This window comes from Serinus canaria, chromosome 1A (genome assembly GCF_022539315.1).
Source record: "Serinus canaria isolate serCan28SL12 chromosome 1A, serCan2020, whole genome shotgun sequence".
In the NCBI taxonomy this organism is placed as follows: domain Eukaryota; kingdom Metazoa; phylum Chordata; class Aves; order Passeriformes; family Fringillidae; genus Serinus; species Serinus canaria.
The window spans coordinates 19,306,559-19,315,176 of record NC_066314.1 but is presented as its reverse complement, the minus strand read 5'-3'; positions in this window follow the sequence as shown (position 1 = coordinate 19,315,176).

The window sequence follows — 8,618 nt, the reverse complement described above, 5'->3', positions numbered from 1 at the left end:
ACTTGTGATACCAACCTCTAATCCACTTCAGTCTGATGTTAGTGGGAAATTCACTATTACTATAGCATTGTTATAGCACAGCTGATAACAGTAAAACTGTACTGCCTGGAAAACCATGGCCATTTAGTCCACGGGGGCCTTGGCCATGGCAGGTTTTTTAGGCATTTTTTAAGTCCCATTTATACATGATGGTTCCTGCTGACAAGTAGTACAACTTTGGCATGTGCCCAGACATTTTGCTGTTCCTGTGTAACTCCTTACATTTTTGGGTTTGAGCCAAGTTTGACTTTTTGTTTTCATAAAAATGGTAGTGCTCTACTGTAAGGAGAAAAGAAAAACAGCCACGAAATATAATCAGAAAAACATTCACTCAAGTTTTCTCTCAAGCAATAGATCCAGCAAAGTGCTGCAGGCATGGTTCATTTACTAGCACTGACATGGCCACGGAGCTAGCAGTGCCTGGAAAATTGTGCTCAGCCAAACTGATGGCTGCATATGGCTGTCATCTCTTGTCTGTTGTTCTCCAGCCGTGAAAGAGTAACAATGCAGCCTTTGTGAGGAACTTGTTTGGGAAAGCCTGATGGTGAGCTCTGCGGTAAGGGTTTGAGAGCATCTGCAGGAGGTCACGAAGCTTGGGCTGCTGAGACTGGGGGCCAGCTCAGAGCCACTGCAGACAAGGGTGGCCCCTTCCCCACAGTGACCTTGGGGGGAGGCTCCCAGGCACTGTGGGGGCAAACCCTGATGGGGGGAGCTGCTTCCAGCAGAGGCTTTTGCCTTGGCCCTGAGGCTCCTGGCCACCCTGCAGCCCTGTCCCTGTCCCTGCCATGGGTCCCACCAAGCCACCTCCACTCGCAGGCTGATGTCCAGGTCTGGCCTGTTCCCATCCCCAGGGAGGTGCCCCACACCTTGGGCTGGGGCTGTCCCCAGTTGCCATCTGCCCTGACCTAGATATAGTGGTTTACTTTAAATTAGGGCCAAGCTGAAAAGCTTTGTTGGCAGTGCCCCATGATAAATGGAATGAATATGTATTTCTGTGCTGTTGGCAAAGCTACCATAAGTTGCTGTGAATATCCGTTTGGACTAAGTTTCATGACAACATCATTAATGAAGTTTTTCATACATGATGTATTAGTGCAAAAGGTAATTATTAGGAAAGAAAATTTCCACAAGCGAGCACAGATTTCCTTTAATGAAAGAACATACAATGCAGGAAGATTTTTTTGAAGGTGTTACTAATATTGTAAATAAACAATCAGACTCATCAGAAGAGTAAAACCACAGCAGTGAGAATATTGTGAACACTGAGATCAAGTCCTGCCTTGCTGGCAGAGTGGGAGTGCTAGGTCACCAGGCACACCTATAAACTCTAGGTCTCATGTCACCTTACAGACTTCAAGCACTCTGGTAATGCTTTGCATTCAGATTGCTGAATTTTCCAGAACAGATGTGAAACTATGGCCATACAAAAATGAGTGAATATTTGGAGACTCAATGAAACACGTGTGATTTTCTTAATGAGCAGCTCACTATAACTATAATTACTTTTTCTACTCAGTATTGCCATTGCAAGTCCTTAAAACAGAACATTAACTATATTTCCTTAGGTTTCTCAATGGGTTTTATGGCCTCTTATGCTTTATAGCTGGATTAGTGGTTTTGATCACCTGGATTTGATATGATTAATGTTATGAACTTGCCATGTGTCTTCCAGCTTTTGAATTGCTTTCCTTAACTAGTGTTTGGTATTATTAGAGTAATTTGAGACATAAATTATTTATGTACGGGGAAATTCCCTTTATGTTGTAATTTCAGATCTTAGCAGTGAGGCAAGCATGACTTCCCGTGAGAAAATGCTCAGGGATGGCTGAGGAGCTGAGCTGAGCAAGCAGAGAGCATTGCTGTGTCCTACACATACTGGCTTGCCTTAATATATCAAATTCATACTAGTGGATGCCTGAGGGCTCTTTAGGGTTAATGAAATCTTCTCTAATATGGTGTTGTGACATCATCAGCTGGTTCATACATCCTTTGTGATCAGCTAGGAGTTTAAAGAAGCCTAAATCTCTCTTTTCTTGTTAGACCTTAGTAAACATGGGCATGACAGTAGGCTTGCTTGTGAAGAGCCTCTACAACAAATGGTCCTTTCCTCTTAGAAAAGAGAAAAATGAAAACTTGGAAGTAGGCAGAATTTGAAGCACTAATTCCCCTCATTTTTCTATGTTAGTTTTATCTACTCAAACAGTATTCCAGCCAAGAAAATCAAATACAGCTAATCCTCAAAGAAAGAAGTAGCCAAGTCAATGTCCTCACACATGTGGCCATGGACCCAAGCTGGCTTCTCCCACTGGAGTGTTGGGACAGAATCGCTTTGTAAGGACTTCAGTAAGCACAGGGACACAAGTTGTTTGTTCCCTTTAAAGATTGGCATATGTATCTGCAGCATCCCTTGCTGAAGCCCAGATATTAGGGTCAGGCTGCTTTGTTGAGCCAACCCTATGGCAGGGAAAGTACCTCCCATACTGAATGCTTTTTCAACATCATGGACCAAAACCAAACATTTTATAGAATGTTGTGAAAGATAATTCCCCAGAAAGAGTGAAAGAGTGGTCTGTGTATGCTGGCCACCTTTGTCAGTTTTGGTCACATAAAGGTCTGCCATAAGGTACATGAATAGGATGTGTTCTAAGACTCAGCAGAAGCAAAACAGGCAGAATATTGCCTTCCAGGGTATAGTCATGGATTATCGAAACTGTCTTTGCCTTCCTTAGGTACAGAACCTGTCTGTCAGTAACTCCAGTACCCTGGATTGCCTTCCAGGGTATAGTCATGGATTATGGAAACTGTCTTTGCCTTCCTTAGGTACAGAACCTGTCTGTCAGTAACTCCAGTACCTCTGTTTCACTTTGCTAGAATATCAGGGAGAAAAATGCTCTCAGCACGAAGAGAAACACATGGCATTTTCTGTTTCTAAAAGTAGTTTTCTCTCTCACCAAACAATTCAAAGGTCTCCTGAGACAATACATTTATCATTAGTAATGCTGTAGTAGAGAAGTAGATGTAACAAGGCTTATGGGCAGTGGCAATAACTTTTTATCACTTTCATCAGACAGATGTAAGAGCAAAGGGAGAAAGCTGAGGAAGCTGTCAGGCAAATATGTGCCTTTTATGGTGGGAAGCTAGAGCTGCAATCACAAATCCTTTTTCTCTGGACGCTCCAGTCTAATTTCAAAATACCTTCCCCTCTAAACTATTTGCTCCTCTATGGTTTCCATAATGAAAGGAGCCTCCTGTGGAGACAGTTATCAATCTCTGATCACTGCAACCAGCATGAAACCCTTAATGCTATTTAGAGAATGAAAATGGATCCTAAGACCAAAAAAACCATCAGCCTCTGCAGTCTAACTGTAAATTTAATTATTTCTGTTGTTGTGCCTCCCTGAGCTTCATATACTAATTAAAAGTAAACCATAGTTTTAGAAATCATTTAAGTACTGTTTGATTTTGAGCTATATCTAAATGATTGCTCTACATTTTTTATTATTTGCTCAGCTCTTTTTGTTGTGTAGCTATTTAGGATGGATTCACCCATTTTACTTCCCAGTAGCTCCACTGGAAGGAAATGTTTGCCCTGGAATGAAGGTAAAGGGCTGTGAAGACCAAGTGACATAACATTCCACAGGCAGGCCCCACAGTCTGCACCCAGATTAGCAAATGGGGCTGAAGTCTGAAGTCTGCACCCCTCTAATCCTGGCCTGCTGGCTCAGGGGCTCTGCCCAGGTATTGAAATCCAAATAGAGTTTAATCATTAGGGTGGAGACTCCTTTATCAGTGAATTTCTCTTTGAGATAGGGTAATAGAAACCAAATGTCTTTGATGTCAACAGAGGCAGCGTGTGCAACATAAGCCACCACAGAGAAGAGGAAGGAGTCTGCCATCTGCCCTAAGGCTCAGAGAAAGAGAAGATATTTTTTCTTCCCTATCTTTTTGTATAGCATATTGCATCTATGCTTTCTCTTTAAAGACTGATTTGTGGTTTGTTTGGTTTTTGTTTTTTGGGTTCTTTCAAATCGAATTCTCCCTTTTTGCATAGAATGTAAAGCCTTTCATGAATACCAATGGGGCTGTCTCACAAAACAGAGGGGAGGGGATGAAGTGGTTGATTCTGTAACTCTCAGGCTTGCTGTGGGAATGGTTGTGGCAATATGAATTGTCTTTATAGGAACATTTGCTGAGGTTTTACAGATTCTGCAGGCCCAGCATCAGTGTTACAGAAAAGCTCTATGCATTCACCATTAAAATGCATATAAAAAGATTCAATAAGAATACGAGATGCAGAATCCACTTTCTTTTACAAAACTGTTCTAGATGTCTTCTCATACAGAAAAAAGACTTAAACAGTATTTACAGAGATACCATACCATGATAACAGAGAGAAAATCATAAAGGTTCAAATGAAGCAGCAGTGTCTGTGAAGCCATTATCACATTTGAGATCTAGACTGCCCATGATGATCCACCTAATGCCTGGCATGACCTGCCAGTTGTCTGCCACAGTGCTGCCCTCCTGCTGTCTCTCGAATTCTTCACTCCTCACACAGAGGTGTGATTTGGCTAAGCATTTGTAGTCAAAACAGGTTACACATAATGCCAGTTGCTTCATTCATTGAACCTTGAAAAATGTTTTGAATTCCTTGATATATGAGGAATACTGAAAAAAAGTAGATTAGTGGCAGCTGCAATAGCAAGTGTGTCTTTTGTCAGCATAGGAAGGTGCCTTGAAGAGGCTCCCTTTTGAGGTCATCCTTGTCCAAAAGGTACGGGTAAGGTAATATCTAAAATAAGGAGAGTGAAAAAAAAAAATATTGACATTATCAGTGAGTAATCCTTAGCCTTTGAGCACATTGTTCATGGTGCAGAACAGAAAAGAACTATTCCCATAAAATATTTGTATAGCTGTCAGGTAAAAATTATATAACATACCCTATGAATGGACATACTGATTTGTGAAGCAGTTAGTCCTGTAATTTGTAATTGCCACAGTTAAAAATATATTTTCTCAGAATTCCAAGAAGTTTTTTAATATTGTCTATATACACATTAGAGTTCAGGACACAACTATTTGTTTTGAATAGAGTTTAGTACACCTGCACTTGAATTAAAAAGTTTTCAAATGTTTTTAGTTAGAAAGCCCAAAATAATAAATCTCTTTCCAAAACTACACTAACATAGAAACCTAAAGCTCGGATTTATCAAGAAAATATAATTTCCGTTTGAAATTTTAAACTTCCATTCTACAGTCTTAAAAAAAAAATATGAATCCTTGTTTGGACAGAAATTTATAAAAATTTTAAAAAGCTGCCAGGATTCTAATGATCAGAAGCTCAAATTCATGTCCAGGGTGTTACTTTGACTATTTCTTGATAAGCCTTTGGTTTCACCAAGAATATTTGCAACAGGAACGTTTGCTTTGATTATTTAGATTTAAATATATATCCAGTGTCTGGGATGAGATTCCATTATACCATCAAGGTGTGCCAGAGTAGGTTACACTGGATATGAGGAAATATGTCTTTGTGGAAAGAGTTATCAAGTGTTGCAACAGGCTGCCCAGGGAAGTGCTTGGGTCATGTTCCCTGGGAGTATTCAAAAGACATGTAGATGTGACATTTAGGGATGTGATGTAGTGGGACTTTGCTGTTGTAGGATTATGGCTGGACTTAGTGGTCTTTAGGGTCCTTTCCGACCTAAATTATTTTATGAATCTATGAATAATTTTGAGAATCTACATTATTCAAGAAAAAAATTATGCAAATGCCGGAGGGAATCTTGCTTAGAGAAGATTTGGCCATTATACCTAATTCAGGTATTTGAAGCACATCTGTGTATTAGTGAAACGTTACAGAAATTATTTCAATGTTGCTTATTCAACAAAGTATTTAGGCTGAAGTTTGCCTTTTAAACAGGGGCTTCAGTTCTGCTGCTTCCCATGGTGTTAAAGTGCATCGAGCCTGGCCTGCCGTGTGTTGTGGAAAGGTCAGATGCCAAGAGCGTTTCCTGCGGGTGCCTGGGATACACAGAAGTTAAATGCGAAATGCTGCCAAGCGACTTAAAAGGGATGGGCTCCAGGCGTGCTGGAGTCAGCAGAGCACTCTGCCGGGGTTTTACTTGTTTAACTGATAGAGCTATCTCCAGTGGCAGCTAGAAGCCAGACACGATTTTCAAGACCTAATGTGGTTTTGTCTTATCTTGATGATCACTAGTTGGCTACAGACAGCAGACAAAGAAAGAATAGGAGGGGGAGGGGGAATAGACAAGGTGACGATGTTTACTTTCTCAATGGACTACACATAGTTGGTATGTAATGTTAGTTGGTATGTAATGTTTACTTGGAGCCCAAACAGCTGTTGCCCTGTTTCTCTAGGAAAGAGTTCGAGTCTACTTGCATTCCCTTATGTTTGCAGAGGTTTAGAAACAATTCAGTGAGCTCTGTGTTTAAGTTCACTTTCTATTTTATTTGGAGCTGTTTATGACAGACAATGCATGGCAGGGGACTCAGCTGTGATAGAAATTTGATAGAGGGAAAACCAGCATCAGCCCAGTTGCCAAAAGACTGCAAAAGCTGCTTAAGTCTAAGAGAAAGGAGGAGCTTTTCTGTGCCTGAAATACATGATGCTCCATTTGTCAAATAGTCCTTCTTTCACAAAATTAAATCAGAGCAAAACGAAATTGAAATCCAGTAAAACTGTCTCAAGACTAAAAAGAAATATATTAGCAAAACCAGCAAACCAATTCCAAGGAATAAAAGTACCATAAGACATTTAATTTTTTTACCTGGGGGAGAACAGAAAAGAATGGCTATTACTACTGGCTGGATGGGGAAGGTGCCCATCTGGTACATGATCAATAGTGTAAAACCCTAAATTCAAACAGACTGTATTTTGCTCCCACCTGAAAGCCATTATTTGGAATTTGCTTACCCCTGGAGCAAAACCAACAACACTATTGATCCTGCCATGGTTTTTATGGCTGAAAAACGAAAATCCACTTTCTCAACAACAACTGTGCCAGCATTTCTTTCCTATTTTCAGCCACCTTGGAAGCAAACAGCTTCACACAGCATTTGACCACTGTGGTGTTCACCACAAGGCCCTGACATGCAGAACCCAGGGCATGGCCTAAATGCAGTTTTGTGAATGTGCCTCTAGTAAGCCAGTACTGGATTTCAGTTCTTCCTCTAAAATCACTTTACACAAACTGCCCTGCTCTGCATTGACAGAACACTGCTGGGCAGGACCTCCAGAAGCTGAATGGGTCCATGAACATGGTGATGTCACAGCTCAGATTTGTATGCCTGTGTTGGCTCCTGGCTGGTTATAAGCCACCTCATCTTCCTGTGTCCTTTTTTTGGCCCTGACTGACTTGGCTACTCAGAAAATGCTACTTACCCAGTTTTTGTGCACTATTCAACACTCTTTGTGCTTTGAGTGATACTCCTGGGATCTGTGTGGGTATTTACAAGCCCTCTCCCCACTCTTGTAGCATCTGAACACTTCATATTTGAACATGTTTAACTCCAGCATTCCCCCATCATTGCTGACCAGGACAATCTGTGTGTGCAGGAGGACAGTGCAGCAGGATTAAAACTTCCAGAAGAAATGTGGCAGAGTCAGAAACTAAGTTTGGGTCACCCAAAGCATGGAATTTCTCTTTCACTATTAAAACAAACTTTCCTCTCAGTTAATCAACTGACAGTATAAAGGGCAGCACTGAGCACGCCAAATCAGTGAGCCTGTACCAATTTCCATTAGAGATTTATAAGGAAGTATAGTATTTCTGTCCTTTAAAAATGGAACCAATGCTAAAGCCATTGTGGCAAATAAATTAATGAGGCCTTTTCAAAGGCATTCAAAGGCATCCATGACTCTGTCTCTGCTGTTTCACAGATACCACATGTGGCCTAATTATTTTTTTAATAAAGCAAAGGAAATGTTATGAAGTAAATCCTGCACTGCAGATTAAGGATGTTAGTTCAGCAAAGCTTTCATCAGAACAAGGACCACCTCTTCCCTGCCTTCTTACATGGTTACAAGCTTTGATCTTTGTCTGGGAGCCTTGCATCTCTGCCATTGACTCCAGTTAAAAATTACTCCAGCCAAATATTGCAACAAATGTTTAGATTAAAACCAAAAATCCCTACATCTGCAAATTTGATCTCAACCCCCTGCTTTCTTTGAAGAAAATTTCAATCCTGTTTCTTGCTGGGCTCTGATGGGTGGCTCCTGGTTAATCTCTGTCTGTCTCCCTGGTAACAGTCAAAGGAGAGGACTCAGAGGTGGGCAGGGAGGGAGCCTCCAGCCCTGCTCCTCTTATCAGGGTCCATCAGCAGGTGTCCCTTGCTCATATCCAGGAACAATAAATGCAGCCTGTGGCTAAGGGAACCACCACACAGCTTTCTTCAGAAGTCTCAAAGAGCAGTAGCTGGACTCCAGATTTTGAGATCTTTAACTGTGTGCAGGCACTGCAATTGCCATGATAATCTTTTTTTTCACTTCAGTCAGTCTTTGTTCAAACACCCTCTACAGACATATATCACTCCAAACAGTAATACTGAGCCACCAG